The sequence below is a fragment of the Trichosurus vulpecula genome, chromosome 4 (genome assembly GCF_011100635.1).
Source record: "Trichosurus vulpecula isolate mTriVul1 chromosome 4, mTriVul1.pri, whole genome shotgun sequence".
Taxonomy (NCBI): Eukaryota; Metazoa; Chordata; class Mammalia; order Diprotodontia; family Phalangeridae; genus Trichosurus; species Trichosurus vulpecula.
Window position 1 is genome coordinate 269,097,594 of NC_050576.1, and position 22,806 is coordinate 269,120,399.

Below are 22,806 nucleotides of genomic sequence, written 5' to 3' on the forward strand. Positions count from 1 at the left end.
TATTTTTATTTTTATCTTTGTTCTAACCAATTACTAACCAGGCTGACTATATAGACTTCTCATTTGGGATTAATGCTAATACCAATTACTAGTTATTTTTTATCTGTTAAAATAGAATAAATTTCATTTTTTGGTGATATTCTTTAGTGCATCTAAGTATTTTTCTTGTTTATAGGTTGCCTTATCTAAAAAATTAATCAATTAAAATATAAAAGGACATAGTAGGTAGGTTAGAACCAGTATATGTTACTTAGGTGTTTAAAAAAACACAGACGTGGTAGACTATTGTCTTCTTTTTCAGCTTCTTGACTTGGGCTCAATCTATCGGTAAATGATTTTGGTTGTCAAAATGTAGACATCTCATTTACTGTTACCAATGAACTGTAGTGAATTATTAGCACTTAAAGTTCTTCACAACTTGGTTACATCTTAACTTTTCCAGCTTTATTATTTGTTATTTCCATTCATATACAATATGGTCTACTGACCATTTCCTGTCTTTGTATACCAGCCCTGAAATGTTCTCTCTTCTGATCTCTCTTCCGCTTGGAATCCCTGCTGCCATAACTAGGAGACCAAAAGTGCTTGAAACTTCTGATATAGCCAGCCTTTCCTGTTCTCCCCTGTCACCAGCTACTTGTATTTTATATCTGGCTTCTGTGTGTTTTGTATACACACACAGACACACACACACACACACACACACACGTGTACACACACATATTGTCTCTCCTGAAGTTCATCGAGGGTAAAGATTGCTTCATTTTTGTATTTGTGTCTCTAAGGCCTAGCAAAGTGTCTGGCACATAGTATGGGTTTAGTATTTTTTTTTTATTGATTGACTGGTAAATGTTGAAGTGCCTTTTCTCATAGGCTCTGAGATTCCTGAGCAAAATGATTTTTCCAATATCATTTTCCTGGAAAAAATGGAAGGGTATAGAACCTAGTGTTCAGTCTGATATCATATCAATTCACAGCATTAGAAAGACAAGAGTTCTTATTTGCCTTCCAAGCTAAGTTTTGTACGTACATTATGTCCCATCAGTAAAATATAAGCTCTTTGAGGGCAGGGACTCTTGTTTTGCCCAGGATTTAGCTCAGTGCCTTGTAAATGACCAGCCTGCTGGTGATGAATCTCTCCACACTTAGCTAAACTGTCCCTAGGAAAGAAAACATAGTCTATTTCTGAGACCACATTCAAAGCCTTTACACCATCATAGAATCAGAGTTTGCATTCTACTAGTATAATCTTTGAGAACTCAGGAACACCTCCATGCCAAGATGAGAGAGAGTATAGCTTCTTTTTCTTTTTTTCTTTTTTAAACAAAAAGAGAGATGATTAAGCATGTGATTTCTAAAGCCAGAAAACCAACAAATTAATAATCCCATAACATGCTACGTAGAGGAAATTCTCAAAAGGAATAATAAAATTGAAAAGAGAGAAACTGATAAAACAAAAGGTTTATTTTTTTAAGATCAGCATAAAGGATATGCCAATTTTACCTGTCTCCAAAAGAGATACATTTTATTTTCCTTTATCATAAATGAAAAAGAAGAAATTCACAAAGAAGAAGAAAATAATTGACACAGACACTACTATACCGCAATATATGCCAACAAAACTGAAAAGTTAGATGAAATGGATGAATAGTTACAAAAATATAAAATAAGCAAATTAACAAATCTAAACAACCCATTCTCAGAGAGAAATATGGAATAACATTTAAATCACTTGCTAGGAAACTAAAAAAAGTAAACCCCTGCTTGTCAAGATTGAGAGAATTTGCTTCTCTCTTTTCTGTAAATAGAATTCACTTTTATATCCAATATTAAACAAAGAACAAATATTCCCTATGCTACATAAATCTCAAAAAAAAACCCAGAGAAATAAAGTACTTTATCTGACCATTTCTACTAGACAAATATTATCTTGATGCCCAAACCAGGGAGAGATAAAGAATAAAATTGAAGACTAATATCACTAGTGAATATTGATACAAAAAATTTTAAATAAAATATTACCAAAGACACTATAGCAATACACCCAAAAACTATTCCTTATCACTATGTTGGATTTTTACGAGAATGCAAGAATAGCTCACCATTAGGAAAACTCAGCATAATTAACTATAGGTAATATATCTCTTAGTAGGGAACTCAGAGATCACCTAATGCAGTACTTTAATTATATACACAAAACTGAGAACCAGGAAAGTTAAATAACTTGCTCAGAATTACATAGATAGCAAGCATCAGAGAAAGATTTGAACCCAGATCCTCTGACTCCAGAACCAGTGTACTTTGCACAACGTATTTTATTAGAATACAAGGTATTTTGTAACAAAAAAGTATGTTTGTATCAATGGAAGAAGAAAAAGACCATTCAATGAGATACAGTATTTATGTTAAAAAGCATCCTTTCTTACATGAAAGAAATGAAGAATGCTTGACTTCATCAATCTTAAAGCACATTACAATATCATACTTATAAAAACTATCTGGCACTAGATTTTTTTTAAAAAATAGAAAATACATGAGTAGAGAAGATATGATAAGCAAACACAACCAGCTGTCTAGTCTTCCAAAAACTAGCTAGGAAGGGACCCTTTATTTGGTAAGAGCTGTTGGAAAAACTGGGTAGTAGTTTTGTGTTATTTAGATTGAGACCACTAATTTGTGTCACACACTATAATAAAAACCAAGTGGATAAAAGACCCAAACTTTAAAAATCATATCATTAAAAAACCAGAGGAGAATAAAGGACTGATATTTTCTCTCCCCTTGCCCTTCCCTTCCTCTCTCTCTGTCCCTGACTCCATCTCCCTCTCCTTCTCCCTTCCCTTCCCTCTCCTCCTCCTACAGGTGGGGGGAAAATTCATACCCAGAGATGGAATAGAGAAAGGGATTATGAAACAGCATAAAAGTAGGTAATTTTGAACATACGAAATTTTTAGACTTTTGCACAAAATCAATATAGGTAGAATAAAAAGAAAAAAATACAGACTTGAGGCAAAAAAAGTCTGACATCCAAAATTCATTAAGATTAACACTAGTCGTTAAGATTAAGAGCGTTTCCTCAACTGACGTACAAGGATCAAAGGATGTTGAACAATACTTCTGAAAACAAATAATAACTATGAAGAACCATATGATAAATTGTTCAAAAATCACTCACAGAGAAATGTGGGTAAAATCAATTCTGGGGTATCACCTTATCCATAAATTGATGAGCAATTGAATATAGGAAGGATTATGGGAAGATAACCATGCTAAGTCATTGCTCCAGAAGCTGTGAATTAATTTAACTGCTCTGAAAAATAGCCTGAAATTATGCAAGACTATATTGTTTGTGCCATTTGACATGGAAATTCCACCGCTCTGCTTCTACCCCAATGGGCTTAATGATAATAAGAAAAGACCCAACTGTACAGAAATATTCATGATGTCACTGCTAGCAACAAAAGTCTACAAGCTAACGTAGTGCCCAACAATGTTGGTATGGCTGAACAAATTGTGGCCTGTGAATGTAATGGAACAGACTTGAGCTGTAAGGCAAGATAACTCTGAAGAATTCCTAGAAACATGGGAAAGCATATGAAATGATGAAGAGCGAATAAAGCAGGGCAATATACCCAACTACTGACACAGTGTAAATGATGACAACATTAAAAGGCAACTATATTAGGGTAAATACAATAAACAATGTCAAATCATTACATGTCAAATCCTTCTTTTTCCCTCAACTTCTACAGAAGTGGAAAGTTACAGGTACTGTCAATTGCAATCAGCATAACAGGAAGTTTTCCCATTTATGTTTTCACTGAATATATTTTTGCCAGGGGTTGGCATATTTTTTGTGACAAAACACATAGCCACAAAAAGGCAATTTTTTTATAAAAAAAGAAATTTGTATTGCTATAATTTGGTTTTACATCATTTGTATTTCCTAATATATTCCATCTCTTTACCCCTCCCAGACAGAGAAAGATAATTAAAAAAAAGATTTTCATATGCAACGTGCAGATTATCTTAGGTGCCTGGTGGCTTCTGATAAGACATGGCCTAATTTAGTAGAAATAACACTGGATTTGGAATCAGGGAGCTTGGGTTTAAATATCAGCTTTGACATTTTCTAGCAGCAGAACTTTAGTCAACTTAATCTCTTTGAGACTCAGTATCCTTGTTTGTAAAATGAAGATAATAAAAAGTTCATTATCTTGCAGAGATGTGAGAAAAGCAAGTGACAAACCTCAAAGCACTAATAGAAACAAGTTATTATATCGTTATTTTTTCTCCTCACTTTTTCACTCATCACTTTGTCTTGAAGACTATCACAAAACATTTTTCCCCAGTAATTCCCCATTTAATCTCCATTTTTCCTGCTTTGAAAGTGTTGCCTTCCAAAGCCCCACAACTTTCAGAAAGATGATGGCGCCACCAGCAGCGAATCACAGAATCCAAACATCATCAATAAAGAATCTTAAAGATCCTTCAGGCCAACCCTCTCGTTTTATACATAAGGAAATTGAGCTATGAGAATTTAAAGGGTCACATAGCAAGTCCACTGGATGTCAGTGTGAAAACAAAAACCATCTCTTCCTAGAGTTCAAAGGAAGCACCATACTTGCCTAATTCTCAGAAATCCAGCCTCTAGAATACAGTGGCAATGAAAGGTCAAACGTCTTTTTATGTGTCCTATAGAAAGCCCTTCCCCACCGCCCCCTCCACTGTTGAATGGAAACTCCCTCCAAGGATGGAGATGAGCAGTTGTTTTGCACTTTGTGTCTTAAAGAATTACCTGGGGTACTGAGAAGTTAGATGATTTGCTCAGGATGATACAGCCAACGTTGTGTCAGAGGTAGCACCTGAACCCAGGCCTTTTTGAGCCTGGGGCCAGCTCTCCTTCCACTTTGCAATGGTGTCTCTCAAAGAAATCTTACAAAAACATGTCAGCTTCACAGCTGGGGATATAGTGATCTAAATAGGAAGAAAAGAAAGAAAGAAAAAAAGAAAAGGAAAGAAAAAGAGAAAAGCGTTGAGAGACGTAAAACCCATTTGCTGTAAGTTGAGGTTTTTTGTTTGTTCTTTTAGAAAAATGGTAATCATTTTCAACAAAACAACTTATTCTGGTCAAAACCTGTCCTATATTCCCAGCAATCCATATTGAACAGGGAAGCCTTTCCCAAGTAGTTTACTTTCTTGGGTTTATCAAACACTCAGACATGAAGTTGGTGTGTTACTTGCTTTTATGAGATCACACATTTAAAGCTGGAAGGGACCTTAGTGACCAGCAAGCCCACTCCCTACCTCATTTAACAAACAAAGGAACTAAGGCACAGCTGGTCAGCGTCCAAGGTGGGCTTTGAACTCAGGTTTTCCATACTTACAAGTTGAGAGACCCATTGACTATAACCCCATTGGTTCTTGTTTTTTTTTTTTAAACTTGTTACAGTCATTTAGTTTTTTATTTTTTAACTAGACATTTAATAAACATTGAGGTATCTGGAGGGGAAGTCAGTAAATACTCACCAAAAAAAGCCTACAGAATATCATATCCCTACCCCATATATATACATATGTACACATATTACATATGCTGTTTTGATAACACTGAATTTTAAGATGGGGTACGTACTTTTCCACAGGACAACATCTAGTTTCTATCTGTGTTTTAATTTCAGAACAAAGGCTCATGCTGTTTGATTGCATAAGAATCCAGCCGTACAGAAAATGGCCACAACATGTTGGAAACGTCAACACACCAGGCAGGGCGGGAACCGTTGGGGAATAACAGGCATTTAACTTTCAGAAGGGCAAGAGTCTAGGGACCAGGTCGATCTCACACCAGGGCCAAAATATTTGTTTGCTGAATACCACAAAGGATGACTAAGTTCTGGAAGTTTGGTTTTTCTCCCTGAGCAGGCAATGCCTCTTAAAAAGGAGTCACAGCAACAATGCAGGTGGCAGCTAGAATTGGAGGGAAGAATTTTTTTCAGAGCCAACTTTTTTTTGAAACCTCAATAGGGAAAAAGGTTTTGTTTTGTTGAAAAAAAAAAACACGAAAACAAACTAGGGAGAAACTAGAAGCACCTTATCAGAAACTCTCCAGCCCCACAAAAGAACAGAAACACTCAAAATAGATTAGTCAGATGTGATTAAAGTTCTTGATACATTTCTTGGAAACATTTAAAAGGAAACAGAAAATTATATTAAGTATACCGCAGATGCACGCCAAGAAACTCACTTCGCATATAGATATGAGCAAGGAAACAGGAGGAGAAAAGGGATCCATTGAAGGAGACAGAGAATGGTTGGTCAGAGATGGTAGAGAACCAGGCTTTTAAAACAGGGTCATGTCAGGAAGAAGAACATATGGTCAATCCTGTGGAAAGCTCATCTGGTACAAATGTTGGACTAAGTGACTTTAATTTAAGCTCTAATATAGCTGTTGGCAACTCTAGGATCACAGATTTAGAAATGGAAGAGAGTTTAGCGTCAGCGAGTCCAAGCCCCCTCAAACTACAGATAGGAAACTGAGTCCCGTAGTAGTTAAATGACTTGCCCAAGGTCACACAGTAGTGATGGAGCTGAGATTCAAACCCAGGTCCTAGGACTCCAAATCCGGCGCTTTCCCCACCGTACCAAGCTGCCTCCTGTATTTCTGTCCAGTTTGGTAAACCATCCAGTTCTTCAGGCCTTTGCATATCATTAAAGTCGCCCTACATAACATTGTTTTTATAAGCTAGCTCCCGGATTGCTGCTTGCCAGGAACGAAAAGTGGCTGTACCCCAAATACGTCAGGAACCATAACGTTCAAGAGCCCAGCTACTTGTCGCTGTTCATTTTCCTTTTCAGAAGAGAAAGGCCCCACCTCGGTGTCTCTCCACCGTCCTCTCTACTCTCCATTTTTTTTCTCTTCAGGCAGGCATCAGTGCATGAATCAGTGCTGTGCTCTGCTTACCCCAGGAGAGGCTCCTCCCCAGCAGGAGATGAAAGACCAACCAGCCTTGAGGGAGCCAAAAGGGAAAGGCCTGAGCCGTCTATGGAATGCGTTTGCACAACGTTCACAGAGGAATTTATAAATGCTTTTGGTTACGAATGGTCAGATACCCATCTAACGCACACAGGAAAAGCAACAATAAAAAATTGGGGCCAGGGTCAAGTTCAAAAAGAAGGAAGTGACGGAGGGGAATCATCCTGACGAATCCCCAGGCACCTCCTGTTTGTGTAGGGCAAAGGGTGGGGCCAGCCGTATCCCTGGCGTTGCTGAAATGCTCAAACACATCACTCCAGGACGTGGGCCATCGGGAGGTTTCCTAAACAAGGTACACGCAGCCAAGAGAGGGGCCAAGCCTGAAACTTGGCATTGTGTGCCGTGATTGTCTATGGACGACCAGAGTCCAACCTACAGGCCAGGAGACTGATAAAGGGGGAGAAAAAGCCCTAGGCATGCAACCTGAAGACCTGGGTTCAAGTCTCCTCTGACACTCGCTACCCAGTGTGGTCTCAGTGGAACAAGGCACTTCCTTTTGGAGTCCAAGTATTTCTTTCGCTATGAAATAGGAATAAGACTGCTTTATACTATCTACTCCACAGGACTGCTGCGAAGAAAGTGCTTATAAATATGATCTATTTTTATTACCCTCCATGTGGCTCTATAGGCTCTTTAATGTTTCTCACAGTTTAATTAATATATAACTTGGTGACTCCTATTTAGTGAAGAAAGGGGGGAAAAATCTTAAAAGGCAAAAAAAAAAGAGAAATTCTACCAACTACATTAATTGGCATGAATACAAATCTTCCACAAGATGAAAAATTAAAAAACCACATTGTCCCACTGTGCGGTTACTAGAAATATGGCAGGGAGAGCAGATGATGGTCTCTCTTGGAAGAGTATCAATATTACTTCAAGCTTTGCTTGCTGACTCTGGCATGCTCTGGCCCTGCTCATAAACTATATTAGGCCAGGACTGAGGCGATGACTGGCACACTTTAGACATCAGAGCCTGGTCAAAAAGAGTGCCCGAGAGCCGGAGTCAGGAGGCCTGAGTGAGAGGCGGCCTGGTTCTGCTGCTAACTGTGGGACCTTAGGCATGCCACTGAGCCCCATTCCCCTTAGTTAAAAATGTGGGAGCTGAGCTAGAATGATCTCTAAAATTTGGTGGTTCCTTATTTTGTTATGTTTTGGGTGATCTGGGGTCACTGCCCTAGTTTTCTCACAATATTCTTCTTTTCCCTCCAAGTGATATATCTTTTGTCATGGGGAAGGAATTAAGAATGAGTGTCTTATTTAACTCTCTCTCCATTAAGGTCCTTTTCTATCCAATACTTATTGAGCATCTGTTGTATCTGAGGCTTTTGGGCATAAAAAGATAAAGCATTAATCCATCAACAAGCATTTGTGAAACCCCTACTATGTGCCGGGCACTGGAAATAAAAAGTCAAAACTGTGCTCAGGGAACTCACACTCTATCAGGGGAGATGACATGGATAGTTGTATAATTACAAAAATGTTTTTTATTAGAGTGGGAGCTCCTTGAGGGCAGAGACTGCCTTTTACTTTTCTTTGCATTCCCAGCGCTCGATACAATGCCTGGTACATAGTAGGGACTTAATAAATGTTTATCAACCGTGATAGGTAGAGATTAGTAAAATATTTACAACATAAAATGCCACTTGATTTTTGAAGGGAAATCACTAGCAGCTGGGTTGAGGAGGGGGAACCTAGAAAGAGCCATAGAGAATGGCTCTTAAGCTGAGTTTTGAAGGAAACAAGGGATTTGAGGAGGCATAGGTGAGGAAGTAGTGAATTTCAGGTATAGGGGCCATGGGCAGGTAGAGACATGGGGAGATGTGGTGTTATAGATGGTGGAGGTGTTGTGTTTGAGGACGATTGAGGAGGACAGCCTAGACAGGACTCCAGAATACACAAAAGCGAGTGAAGACTGAAAAGGCAGATGGAGGCCAGGTTGTGAAGGGCTTTAAAGGCTGAACAGAAAAGTTCAAATTTGATTCTAGGGGCCACAGGCAGCCATTGGTGGTTAATGAATAGCAGAGTGTGCTCTAGAAAAATCACTTTTAGCACCTGTAAGGAGAGGAGAGAGACCTGAGGCAGGGAACCTAATTAGGTGGCTATTGTAATAATTTGAGGCGATGAAGGTGATGGAATTGGGGTAGTGGCCATGTGAGAAGAAAGCACTGACATTTAAGACTGGAAGAAACTTTAGACATTATGTGGTCCAGTGTTTCCATTTTGTAGGTAAGAAAACTGACGCCCAGAGAGATGCTTCTCAGAGTCCCTACTTTCATGAACTTTACCATCAATTGGAGAAATTAACAATCTGGGTCATACGGACATGCAGCAATTAAAAAAAAACCAGCCTTGGTGCATGCTGGGCTAATTTTTTAATAGTATGATTCGGATCATGTTCCAGTTGGGAATTTATTCTAACAATTCTCTTATTAATATTTCTTCACTAATTCTCTTTGTTTTTACATCTTTTATTAGCATGTTGTTACCCAGGAAACAAACCAGTTTTGATTCAAGATCAATTACAACAAAAGTATCATTCCATAATTATTAATTCCTCCACCCTCCTTTGAACACTGCTGAACACCATTTCTTTTTGGAGCATCTTACTTCCCTTGGCTTCCATGACCCTGTTTTATGCTGATTCCCCTTCTCTAACAGTTCTTATAATGCCAACGCAATCCCCATAGCAGCTGCTATCAATATGCATACATATTTCCAGGGTAGATTCACAAAATATAATAAACCCTCTTCCTCCAAGGCAAAACCAAAATATTTATTTAGAACATCACTATTAGGATACCAGGAGGCAAGATTTAGCAAGGTAATCATCACCAATCCAGGGAATGCTCACATCTCAAGCATTCTTTCCATTAGGCCTCCCCGCAAGCAAGTTCCCCTAAGCAATTTTCTCACTTGGCTTTGTCTTGCTCTCACTCTCTGCCTGTGCTCTCTCTCTGCCCACGTCCCCTCCCTGTCCAAGACTCCGAACTTGATTGGCTTAGCGCTGAGGAAGCTCGGAAATCTATGTGCTTCGGTACTTAATTGGCCATCTATTAATGGGACAGGAAGATCTTAGATGCCATTAACATTACAGTTCTCCATTTCATCTAAAAGTTTATTTTCCTTCTGCCCTCTAAATGTAAATGGTCCTCAAAGTCCTGTTCTTCACTTTTTTTTTTCCTCTCAACACTTTCAGCCCTAGAAAAAGATCACTTACTCCTAAAACTTCAACTCTCATTTCTATGTGAATGAACCCAAATCTATAGCTATGGCTCTGGCTTCTTTCCAAGCTTCCAGTCTTACATTCTTAACTGCATTCTGGACAGCCTAATCTACTACAGGTCCAACTGCTTTCACATTCTCCTTGTGACCTTCCCTGTTTCTGTGCATCAAACCACAGTCCTTCCGGTAACCAACTCAGCTTCAGAATCGTCTCTCTGAGGTCTTCAAGTCATAACAGTTCTTCCTTCATGATCTCTTTCAAATCTTGATCGGCACAACCCTCATTAGCTCTCAATAAATAGTCCAGGTTAGAACTACTGAGGGCCTATTCTAGGGTTGTGCTAGTCAGGACCTGTTCTAGGTCATTAAAGTCAATGAAATAAAAGTCAATACAATTTCCAATAAAACCATTTATTCAAGGTCAAAGATATTGGCTTACAGAATTTTACCACTGGAATGGGCCCACAAACCTCACTTCATCCTACAGACAAATGAATTAAATGGTTTATAGGATACATAAATGGTAAAGTAACAGAGTCACGATGTGAATTCAGGTTCTCAGACTCTAAACGCCTTGCCTCTTTTCTTACACCACCCTTCCTTCTCCAGGACAATTAGTGATAGAAAGAAAATAAGAATTCACACAAGATCACAAATTTAGAGCTAGAAGGGACCCTTGTGGTAATCTAGTCCAACCCATTTATTTTACAGTTGAGGAAATTGGTGGGAGGGAGGGAGAGGCGGTACAGCAAGGTGACGCAGATGTTAAGCAACCTGACCCAGCATTATGTTCATCACGATGCCTCATCTAAGCTCAAAGTCCTATACTTTTCCCCATGATTTGCCTCATAGGAGAAATACTTCAACCATTATTTCAAGGTCATTCATCAATTATATTGACCCCAGATCATTTTTATAGAACATGTACTAAAACAAAACATTTCCTCAACTCTACTTAAAATGGGACTATGATGTGGCTGTTCCCTTCCAACAATGCAGATTACAGCCTGTCTATGCCCGCTTATTTTGTGTGATTTTTATCCGTGTCCTCCCACACAAAGTTGGCCACTGGGGATAACCCCAAAGCAGAGACTTTCCCTGCTTTCTCCTGATATCTCCCTTTTAAGAAGCCATGAAGTATGAAGAAAAAATATAACCCCTTATGATACTTTATGGAAAATGGAGAGGACCTTGAATATATTTGGTACAGTTAGAAAGACATTGGCCCTTATAGGGTTAATATTTCTGGTGAGGAAAAACTACTTAGAAGTTTTTGGTCCTGAGTTCCCTACCTCTTCCAAATTAGGATCTGGAAAATACTTCATCCCAAATGCTATATTTAGATTCTGAATTACTTCCCATGACGAAACTCGTGACTTACCATGACAAGGAAAACTTTTGGGTCTTAGATTTTTACTGAAAGTTTCTTTGAAAGTATTAAAAAGTCTCTCCTGTGGCTTTTGACTAAGATAACACCATAGTAAAGTTGCTGCTCATAACTGGGAAAGAAATCTTTAGCACTTAAAATATGTATAAGGCTCCATATATACATCATGTATAATAGATATTTAAAGTGGATATTCTGTTAGGGCCGTAGTCCAGAATGAAATTATTCACTTACCTATAGCCAGGAAGAAGTCATAAAGTGGAATTACGTACAGGAAATCACAACTCGGATGATTTATTATGCTCTAGAAAAAAATAATTTGCATCAACAAGGCAAACCTAGCTAGTCAAGAGTTTGGGCCAGAAAGTTTTGTTTATAAGCTATGTAATTGAGATTGTAAACCCCTGGGGCAAGGACCATGTTCTTGCACGTACAATATAGAACTGAGTGTGTTTTTGGTGCCCAACCAAAGAAAAAAGAAGGTACTGGTAGGGTTGAAATTTTTCATGGGGGTGGGGGAGGAGAGGGCACTGAGGGTGTTTTCATAATTCTGTCTCATGGTCAATTACATTTTCAGAGCTCACTTGAATCCACTCCACTAAATTTTTCATCTCTTTAAATGTAAAAACAGCTAAAGCTTTGATTTTTTATTTGCTTTTTCAAATAGAAGTCCAATTGTTTCATTAATGCAATATAATCCACCCTTGTTTCTAAAACTCTTGGGCTAAACAAACAATACCCCACCCATGCTAGAGGAAACTGCCTCAACACCTGTGATTGGCGCATTTGCACAATATATGTTTTAAAGGGATAATTTTATCCGTTTACAAAAGCTTTTTAAAATTTTTTTTCCCAATGATATGAAGTAACCTCATGACTTATCTATCACTTTCAGATCTGTCAAAAATCGATGCTGGAGCAGGAAATCTGGGAGATTTAAGCTTTTTTTTTTTAAATCTATTTCCATATGATCCCATAAAGCTCCACCAAGTCAAGTGAGACAGGCCCATTGCATCACTGAGAAAATGGAAGCCTTATTTTTTAAAATTTTATAGGCAAGGGCAAATACCCTCACGTTTCTATATAAACTGATTAAAGAATCTTGAGCTTGAAGGAACTTTAGAAGTCATCTAGTCTGACATCCCCTTCCCACCTCCCATTTTACAAATGAGGAAACCGAGACCTACAGAGGAGGGCCTTGCCCAAGGCCACAAAGGTAGTAACAGTTGGCAGTCTGTGTCAAACCCAGTAGTCTCGCAGACGTTTGCAAACACCGAGAAAAATGTCTGACCAGTCAGCCTTAGCCCCACAAGTCTACAAACGCTCAGAGAGATTTGCTGACTGTGAGGAATAAGGCCTCATGAGGGCCTCTGTTTAAAGTGAAAACAGGCAGCTTCTGAATCGTGTGCCTGGATGTAATAAAGCAATGATTTTTAAAACAAAAACAACCCCAACCCCTAACATAAAACCTAATACAACCAGCAGACAGCTCCTTTGCAGTGACCAAAGTCCTGAGGGATGAAGAGCCAACAATGGAAGGCAATTAACAATAAATGAGCAGAGAAATCCTTGTTCGGTTACAGAAACTCCCCGACAACAATTCTCAGGACTAGGGGAGGCAGGCCCACAATGCACCAAGGCTGCAAGCTCTGGTCAGTTGTGTCAGCTGTCCAAAGTCCAAAGATTCAAAAGCAGGATTTTGAGCTTGCATCACACCACACAACTAAGTCTCAGTTCAAACCCCAAGGCTCATTCAAGGCCTTCAGAGAATCTTCTACTAACAAAGGAGAGAGTAAAGGAATACTGAACATTAAATAACCAATCAAGGCTTTTTTTGGGGGGGGGGGGAGGGATTCCAAAAAAGTGAAATGAAAGCTGAGCCAATTAAAAAATACAGAGATTGCAGCAATATATCAAGAACGGCAGGATTTTCAGACGTTCCCAGCTGTGCTTTTATAATACCACATATACCGAGACGCTCATGGTCAAGTCTCACCTCTAGCCCTTGCTGACTTGGGCTTTCTAAAACCTTACAGCCTGGAAGAAAACAGCATTGGAGAGAGAAACGGAATTCTAAATATATAATCTCAGGAAATGGGGGATGAGAAGGGAAACAAATAAACAAACCCAAAACTATCTACCATTATTCTAATCAGAGCTAATTGCCAAAAAACATGAAGATTTACCAGGATGCTGCTTTCAAGTCATAACATCAGCTTCCTCATCTGTAAAATGAGACTTAGATGACTCTCCAATGTCCCTTTAAGCTCTAAAATCTATGTTCCTCTGATTCTGGTACCAATCTTGTTCCATCCTATTAACACCTTGTTAAACTGAATAGGCTCCAAGTTTATTTTCCATGCTTAGTAAATTAATATTTCCTACTTTCACATGTAAATTTTAGGGGGAAAAGTTTTTAAAAATTTGTCATTTCTTTCCCATTTAGATTTATATGTCCTTCAGGAACTTCTGGGTTTACCGACATTGTTATTAATAATTCAGATATTCAGCAACATATGCAGATACCGGGGCCTCTGCTAACAGACTGAAACACACACAATCAGCTTCAGTTTGCCAATTTCCTAAAAGTTTCCCCACTTTCTCTATGATCAATAGCATCCCCCCTTTTACCTATCCTTCAAGGCCAATTATTCTTCCTTTCTTCCTTCCTTCCTTCCTTCTCCCTTTCCTGGTCTTTCTTCAACCACTTAACAACTGTAAATCATTCTGTTCTTTCTTTCTTTTTTCCTTTCTTTTTCAATGTGAAACAAATAGAACCTGGTCATCTTTTAATGGATTTCACTGGCAGCTCCCATCCTCTTCCCAGCCTCTTTATCCTTCCATGGCATTGATTATGCTACTGTCTCTCAGTTTCTGCCTCCAGTCTTTTCGTTATTTTTAACCCAGGCTGCTTCTGTATTCTTCCTTCTTTAAAAGTCCATTACTGCTACAAATACCACTGGTCCCTTCCAATGCCTTCCTGGAATACCATACCTGGGAATCATCAATCCATCTCAGGGCCACCTGCATCCCTTCCCTGTCCACTCCTCCAAAAGCCAGCCCCAACCTTATCTTAGAGTAGATAGGATGTACCTGGGAAAAAGAGTTCTGAATTTCCAGAAAAGCCCCCCAAAGGAAGACGTAAGCAACTTCTGCTATTTAAAATGTCTATTTTGAGTGTCATTTGCCTCCCATTTGTTAATTATCCCTCCTATTGAAATGACTGAAATCAGAAGGCCAGACCAAAACCTATCAGTGTAGGTATATTCCACTCCCCCATACAGAACGTAAGCTCCTTTAGGGCAGGGACAGTTTGGCTTGTTTTCTTATCTCTAGCACCAAGCACAGTGTCTTGCATATAGTAGACACTCAATAAATATTAATTGAATTTAATTAATTTGTTAAATTGAATTAACTCTATGCCAAAGAAAGAACCTAACATCCCCCCAAAATAAAAAGAAATCTGTAAATTATCCTTTCATTAATAACTGCCTCAACTAGGGGTTCTGAACCTCAGGTCTGTGATCTTGTTTTGTGTGTTTGTGTGTGTGTATTTAAAATTTTCTTTATAATGACATTTCAACATTATTGGTCTTTTTAAAAATTCTACATATTTTATTTTATGTGTTTAAGAACATTATTGGGCAAAGGTGTCCATAAGATTTACCAGACCTCCCAAGGGGACCATGCCCCAAAAAAAGGGATCCCAGTATGTAGAAAGTTACTCCTGGGATTCCTTATGGAGGCCACGGCTGGGAAGAGGGGGAGAGATAAGCTGAAGGCTGTACTGCAATCAATAAGTCAGCCCCTGCTAATAACCCCCACGTGACGATGAATCAGCCAGGCCAACACAGTGGCAGCAGCTGTCAAGAACATAGTTTTACACCATCCCTACCCAGCAGGCTCACAGACTGTGTTTATGGAAGGCTCCCCTGAGCCCCCAGAGTCAAGTTAAGACTCATCCTCCCCCGCAATCCCCTACCCTTGCTCCCTAGCTGCCTATTCTTCATCTCCTTTTGTTTTGTCCAGGCCTGTCCCCTGACTGTTGGCGTTGTTCAGCCTCTGCATTTTTCCCTACACTGCCCTGCCCTAATAGCAATTTCTCCCTTTTTTCCCCCTGCCAAATGATCACCCTTTCTTCCTTCAAATTCCTTCCCAGATAGTGTCACTTTTGCAGAAAGTCTTTCAGTCGATGACAAGGCTCTTCCTTTTGCCCTAATAAAGGTTCTCTCCCACCCCCCCCAGAAGAAGAGAAAAGGAGAAAAAAGCCATTGCCCCTCTGGGATTTCACCATATTCTAAATTGGTGGTTTTTGTTTTGTTTCTCTCTCTCAATGAACATAGAAGGCCTTCCAGCCAGGACTCTATATCATCCTCTTGAGTTGGCAAAGGTGAACACAATTGTTAGGCCTCAAATAGGGCAGGAGTTTAGATCTGGTGTGAGTTTGGGGCAGGTTAAGAAATACTAAGAATCCTAGTATTCTGGAGATGAAAAGAGGCTCAGAGACCACCTGGTCCAACCCCTTTCCTTTATGGAGGATTTCTTTGGTGCCCACAGGCTGAGTATGGAACTATTTTTGTTTTATTATTTTAGACAATAATGAAACTCCTGAGGTTTTTCTATATTTGAATTGGTAGCCAGGAGTGGGTGAATTCAGGGCCTTAACAGGAGCCCTTGATAGGCCTCTGATGGCAGCTGATATTTGGGGTGTCAAAGCCTCTTACAACAAGAAAACACATAAAAGAAATAGATCATAAAGGGAAAAGATGTATGAGTTAGGGATCAAAAGAGCAATCCTTCTAGTCAGAGAGATACTTGTGCTAAGGCAATGATAGACCAAGGTAATCCAATAAGCGCAAGTCCCTGGAAACAGGCTTTGATTTAATGATACCCATGGATCTTTCAGGGGACAGCCAGCAGGGAAGGGAGACGACCCATAGTCAGCACTCTGACATTCCAAAAGCAAAAATCACCTTTAAAAAGCAAAACCACCTCATGTGCATCACAAATTCATTCTAACCCTGCATTTCTCAACCTCAGGTACACACAAGATGGCAGCCATTTTATAGTGGTCACTGGCGTGCTAGGCCTACTGCAGTGGAGTACAGCAAGGACATTGGTGGCTATTGGCCCATTTGGAGCCACACTGTCTCAGGAAGCCCAGGAGAAGAAGAGGTAGGGTCCCAAGTAGCAACTTCAGAAGCACACACGGCACATGCGCACGTGTGCGCGCGCACACACACACACACACACACCACCACCACCACCACCAACAACAACCACAACCACCGAAGGGCAGTCTTCAATATTACAAAGAGGCCAACGACCTATCAAAAATCATGAAAAATATACAAATAGAAGGTATCTATAAAACAGGCACATGTCAGAATATAAAGCCTTTCATGTGAAGTTAAAGGACTTGGGTCATGATATGGTGGCTCCTCTTTCTTGCTAGCTATTTGACTGTGGTAGTTAGATGCAATCTAAGTCTCAGTTTTCGAAGCTATAAAATGAGGGTGATGATATTTTCCCTCTCAACCTCACAAGGCTGATGTAAAGAAAATGCTTTGTAAGTGATAAACACCAAATGAGCTATTCTTATGTATACGAGGATATATGCATAATGTTCTTTGGCCCATATGCAGAAGCATGCTCTTTTACAGATAAGGCATACTTCCCCTCAAATGTTCAGCTGAGTCTTGGCTAAATGAGGAGAGAACCATTTTGGACCACTCAAAATGGAAATCATCATTCAGTAAGTATTTATTAAGTACTTTCTATGGACCAGACACTGTGCTAGGTACTGTAGGAACAAAGACAAAAACGACACAGTCCTTACTCTCAAGGAATTTATGTTCTATCACTAGATTTTTTCAATATACTGTGAAAGAAGATGATTCATAATGTAACTGTCAGATCACCTCTGACAAATGAAAAAGAGAATAAATCCAGCTATGAAGTGAAAAACAAAACTGAACACTGCGTAATTATTGCGAGCAAGCTTGTCCCTGAAGAGGAAATGAAAAAAAAAATGTACCTCCTTCCCTATGGAGAAGTGGAGGACTATGGGTATGAAGCCTTGCATAGACAGTAAGACTTAGTTGATGCGATGATTAGATTTGCTTATCAGATTTTTTGTCCTTTAAAAATGTTTTTTCCTCATGAGGGATGGCTTGATGAATAATGGGGGAGGGAGAAGAGATGTATTTAGAAATGAAGGTGGTGCAAAAAAACCAAAAGATATCAATAAGATTTTTTAAAATTAAAAAATAAAGTAAAAAATTTCAGCTTTGAGAATTTAACTTTGGATGACGCTGAAAGCTGACGTTTCTCAAATCAAATACTATATGTGTAACCTGACCAAGGAAACCAATTCCCATTGGCCTCCCAACTATCATCAGCAAAGCATTCTGAACAAACAGCTGGAATGTCTATAAAAGGACCCGATTTTTAATAAGACAGAGAATAAAAGCTTTAACGAGAAGGGCATTGCTGTCAGCTAGGCTAGGAGGAATTAGTAATATACCCAGAAAACCACTAACAGAAAAGACCATTTGTCTCAAAGCCCTGAGGTTTCAATAAAACCTGAACACAATTCCATTTGGCAAGAGGGCTTGGTCAACCAGTCAGGCAGTCAGTCAACAGGCATTTATTTAGCATCCATCTAAGGCACCAGGGATACAAAGAAAGGCAGAAGACAGCCACTTCAGGAAAAAAAAAAATCTTCCCTTTACATAAACCAGAAAAGTAACATTTAAAGAATACCACAGAATTTTAGAGCTAGAAAAGACCTTAAAGACTACCTTGTAGAAGTCCCTCCTTTGACAGATAAGGAAACAGATCCGGAAAGGTGTGGCAAATGAGCAGGAGATCCTAAATCCAGCTGTCCTTCCACTATGCCACGCCCATGATATTTCACGACTTGAATGGTCTAGGGCAAGATGAGTTTCCTGATCTGAACTGGATGATGTCTAGTCTCCTTTTCAGCTCTAAATCTAGATTTAAATTCCAGAATTCCCCTGCAAAATACCCTAAAGCAATACCCCAGAAATTTCCTGCAGACCACCCCCCCACCCCCCCACCCCCGCCACAAAAGCTCCTGCTTCTCTGGATCCCCAAGAAGAGCAAGGGTTTCTTAAAGAGCTAGAGATATATGCTAGATGAATGTTACAATTGCATCCTGAATGAGAGCTGCAGTGTCTTCAGTTACAGTGGAACTCGTGCTAAAGCTGGTGACAGTGATTATAGGGGACAATGGAACCCATACAGCATAGTGGCCCCAAAGTCACTTTAGGAAATTGGCTTCTGAAGCCTTGGTCTACTTCTCCCCAAGCCTAAGTTTGGAATATTGAAGATTAAACAAATCAATAACAACAACAAAAAAGCTTTCCTGTCTGAGCATCTATCAAAATGAACTACTTTTACACACATTTTAATATTGAAAAACTATTGTTAAGAATGCCTTTTCCCAGGAGAAATGGATAGCTTGAATCTGACACATCCACAAGTGTGTATGCTCCATGCTAAGCATGATTTAATGCTAAATTCAATCCAATAAGTATTTATTTCACATCTGATATGTGTCAGGCACAATTCTAGGTGCTGAGAATACAACAGTCCTTGCTCTCAATGAGTGTAACAGTCTATTGGGAGAAAGCGACAAGCACCACAGAAAAGCATGAAAGTACAAAAATACATCGAAAGCAATTTTAGGTGGAAGGTGAGAACACTAGCAGATCAGGGAAGACCTCGTGGAAGAAGCAGCCCGAGTTGTGCTTTAAAGAAAGCCATATGAAGTAGAGGCGAGGCAGGAGACCATTCCAAGAATGGAGCCAGCCTAAGAGAAAGGTATTAGACTCTCTCTTAGCTCCTTTTCTCCAAACTAAGCAATGAAGGAGAACTCTTGTTTGATAATACTACTCTGCTATCTACCAGGAAAACCAATAAATAGGAGTGGTCTTGGCAGACAGATAATGCTCTACAATATAATTAAGGGTATCCACATTGGTATCCCTCAACAACAGATGTCTCAGATTTTCTGTAAGGCAGAAAACTTGGAAAAATAAATTTTTTCCTCCTCCAAAAAGGGAAAAATACTACCTATTATCCTCACAGAAAATCAGAAATTAATCCATCTGGGATGAATTATTATTTTTTATTATACTCTCTCAGCTATACCTACCTTGTCCTGACCTTCAAAACACCTTAGCCATAAAAGGGGTGGAGGAGAAAGGCAGAGAACTAAGGTCTGACCTTCTAAATAATAGAAGCTGATTTTCTAAGAGAAATCATCTTCATCTTGGGGAATAATTGCCACCCATTATAATTGACAGGAAGCTTTTCCAGCATCCTGGAAAGCCTGTAATTATTATGAGTAGAGAGGTTAAGAAAAGCTCAAGGCTTTGTTGTATGTAGGTGGCCATCTCAAACAGAAGGGCAAGCACAAAGGCCAAAACACAACAAAGAAATCAAGAAGAGTCATTCTGGATTACTCGATTACCTTTTTTCCATCCAGTATTTGTTTTATGTGAATTGCAATGGTACTATTTATTCCCCATCACACAAATATGGCTTTCTACCTCTTTTAGTTTTCTTAAACGTCATCCTGAGCAGAAACCCAATAGAACACTGACTCTGTAATCAGTCTAGAAACATCTGGAAGGAGGCAAACCTGTGACATAGTAATGCCCACTGGTTTCAAGTTAAAAATAAAAAGGCTCCCTTCCTTATGAACCCTGGGAAATCTACTGTAGAACTGATCGGGTTTTCTTTTAATGGTGAAATAATTTTTATTGTATTTATCTAATTCTGTAATTAAGATTCAAACAGGTGCCAAAGGGTTAATTAGTGCTAGCCTATCAAAATAGGCAGACATGGTACTTGTAATCTTGTTCAATAGCAATGATGTTTTAATTACAAATGCAGGGCTCATTATCTGTTCCAAATAAGCTACGATGCACTATATACTGGGGAAATTGGTCCTGTGACTCGTGCTAAAACAAATGGGCATTCGCTGCGATTGTGCTGCTCCTAGTTCCTTTCAGTTTTGAGTCGGCAATGCACAAAATGTACTTAGTCATTTTAAAGTCAAGGGTAAGAAAAGAAAATGGCTTCCGAGCAGTACAGATTTTTTTTTTTTAAGCTTTGCAGGAAAGAGATTTCAAGCTCAAGCTCAGAGAACAGAGCCATGGGGAAATGAATCATGTTCTAATTGCAATCAGCCTGAAAGATTCCTCGCAAAATATTGAAACCTACTTACAAAAGGACATTAGCCCATACAGGTTTGATTTTTACAGATACTACCAAGACATGTTAATCAGGCTCTATGAATAAAGCCATTCTTGACAAAGATAGCTTAGAATCTCCATGGTCTCCATCCAGATCATAGAGAGGTGTCAGGTTCATCTTCACCTTTCCTTCCCAAGCATCCTAACAAAAACATGTGCTGTGTTCACTTGGGGGTTAGGGCTCTGATTTGGGTTCTTGTCTCCTAAAAGCTCCGTGGTTCCCTTTGTGCTGAATAAAGTGATTGTAGGGGGAGGAACCCCAGGCAGAAGCATATTCTGATTCTTGGGATTTCCGAAATGCCTTTCATGTTAGAGGTACTGGTGCATCAGTGATAATGAAACTACACCTTTATACATAAACGTTGGCCAGCAGCTCTGAGCAGGTTATAAAGAAAACCCCACTTTTGACAGTAATGAGTACAGAGCTGGAAAAAACCCTCCAACCTTCAAGCTTTTGGCATACATGCAGCTTCTGAGGCAAAGGGCATGGGTTTTTAGGGTCAAGAAACCGCCTGGAAATCTCAAAACTAGATCATCCTTCTTTTGGAAAAGGAACGAAAAGAACTGTAAAATTCCTATTTCATATTTGCATCAAAAAAATTTAATGGGCTTCTTTTGCATATTTATTATTGCATTTTTAAACAGGGTTTGGTTGCCAAGGAAACAGGTTCTGGCCCAGTATTAATTTGGAACTAAAATATTTTTGAGAAGTTGTGCTCAAAGGAAAGAGCCTGTAATAATTCATCTGAGAAGAGACTAGAATTTAGGTTTTACGTAACCATAGCTATTTATTCTCTAGTCTTTGGCTACTTTTTATGAAATAATCCATTACAGTGGGTCACCGAGAGTTGGTTTTAGCTGACAGGGCCATCTATATCTTTCCTCTTTCCTCCATTGAAAAATCTACCCTCCACAGCCTAAAAAATTAAAGAAAAAACCCCACATAATGGGCTTATTTCTGCACATTTAACAAAAATACCTTTATTGTCCTCTTCTACATAGTACGTTTAAAGTCCGTTTTGAAAAATTTAAATATTTTTCATTTCCCTTATTTAACTTGTTTGCGTATTTTGACATTTTCACCAGAAACCCAATAATTTTCAGATTCAGTTTAAAATGGGATTGAATGAAAAGCCTTTTCAAAAATTCCTTTGTTAACTAAATAGCGCCACACCTTTCCTACGCGATTATTTTTCAAGGATGGAATCTTTTTACTTTTACAGCAGAATCTGTTTACAAGTTAAAAAAAATACCAACAACTATGTCAAAAGGAAAGACTACCCAATTTAAGTTGCTAGGGGAAAAAAAAGCCACAACTGTTCTAGTTCACTGTTGTTCCAAAAGCCATAGTCTAACCCATTCCTATGCCTGCTACATTGGCTTGAGAAATCTACAAAACATGCAAATTTCAACCTACCTGCAATTTCAACCTCCCTCAGTGCCGTGCCAGCATGGCAGCACACTCTGCCATCTTTATGTAAAAGCGATGGAGACCAACTGAACTCCCCGTCTTCTTGCTCACAATTTTTAGATGCAGTTGTCAAAAAATCATACGGAGAACAGCTTGAATGTACTGTGATCACGAGAACTGAATTTATCAATAGGAGAACAGGATGGGGGGATGTCTTCATCCAAGATTTCTCCGAAGCTGCAACCAAGGAGGTGGGTTTGTTGGATTTTTTTTCCTCGCTCCTCTGAGAGTTGGAAAGCCTGGAGCTGACCACTGCAAAGGCCACTTGTCACATTTGCTGAAAATCAACCTATGGACTACCAGGGCTGAAAATCTAAATTTGAGAACCAGAGCCCCATCGACACACGATGTGTACTGCACAAGAGTTAAAAATAGATTTGACGTGCCTCCTACCTGCATAATAAAG

General features: G+C 39.2%; 1 protein-coding gene across 6 annotated transcripts in view; it reads right to left on the reverse strand.

Moving 5' to 3' along the window:
- The window catches only part of ZBTB38 (zinc finger and BTB domain containing 38), a 94,729-nt gene that overhangs the window by 38,614 nt on the left and 33,309 nt on the right, over positions 1-22,806 (reverse strand). For 3 of the 6 annotated variants that reach the window (XM_036754032.1, XM_036754031.1, XM_036754035.1), the window contains one exon: positions 4,799-4,977. The exons of 1 other annotated variant lie outside the window; for it this stretch is intronic. The gene's annotated coding sequence lies outside the window, so the exon portion shown is untranslated. Of the gene's footprint in view, positions 1-4,798; positions 4,978-6,961; positions 6,986-22,346; positions 22,442-22,806 lie in introns of those variants that run through there. 2 more of the 6 variants (XM_036754034.1, XM_036754036.1) reach the window with 2 other exon arrangements.